Below are 543 nucleotides of genomic sequence, written 5' to 3'. Positions count from 1 at the left end.
GTTCTCTCTCTTCCTCCTTTTCCTCTCTTCTTCAGAGCCTAGATTTGCCTACAAGTAGCAGATAAGGCAAGAACACTCAAAGTATCCTTTGAGTGAACAGTCAAAGAATCCTTTATCCGTATCGCTCAGTAATTACTTCTTGTAAGTCCCCTAATTTTGCTGTGGAGCAGATGATTGGTTGCTGTTGGAAAGCTCCAGAAATAGTCTGTGTTGTTCCTCTGAGTCCCTGTCTGACTCCATTGCCCTGAAGGCTCCAGCAAAGCAAGGACTGCCCTATTGCAGCACCACAAGGATTCAGTGCCACCAGCGTGTGCCCCACGTCTGTGTGGGTGTCACTGTGACCCCAAATGCTCTCTGCTCCTGTTCCCAGTGGGGATGGTATTGGAGAGCACAGAGGGAGAGAGGGTGGCATCCCATGGGGGACTCCGTGCCACAGCATGCACTCCTAGACCTTAGGGGAGAGTGTGTTGCAGCCCAGGGGTGACAACCTGTGTGGGGCAGCTCCGTGGGGGCTGTGTGTGGTGCTCTACGTGTGCCACCCCA

The sequence above is a fragment of the Numida meleagris genome, unplaced genomic scaffold (assembly GCF_002078875.1).
Source record: "Numida meleagris isolate 19003 breed g44 Domestic line unplaced genomic scaffold, NumMel1.0 unplaced_Scaffold458, whole genome shotgun sequence".
In the NCBI taxonomy this organism is placed as follows: domain Eukaryota; kingdom Metazoa; phylum Chordata; class Aves; order Galliformes; family Numididae; genus Numida; species Numida meleagris.
This window is presented reverse-complemented; position numbering follows the sequence as displayed.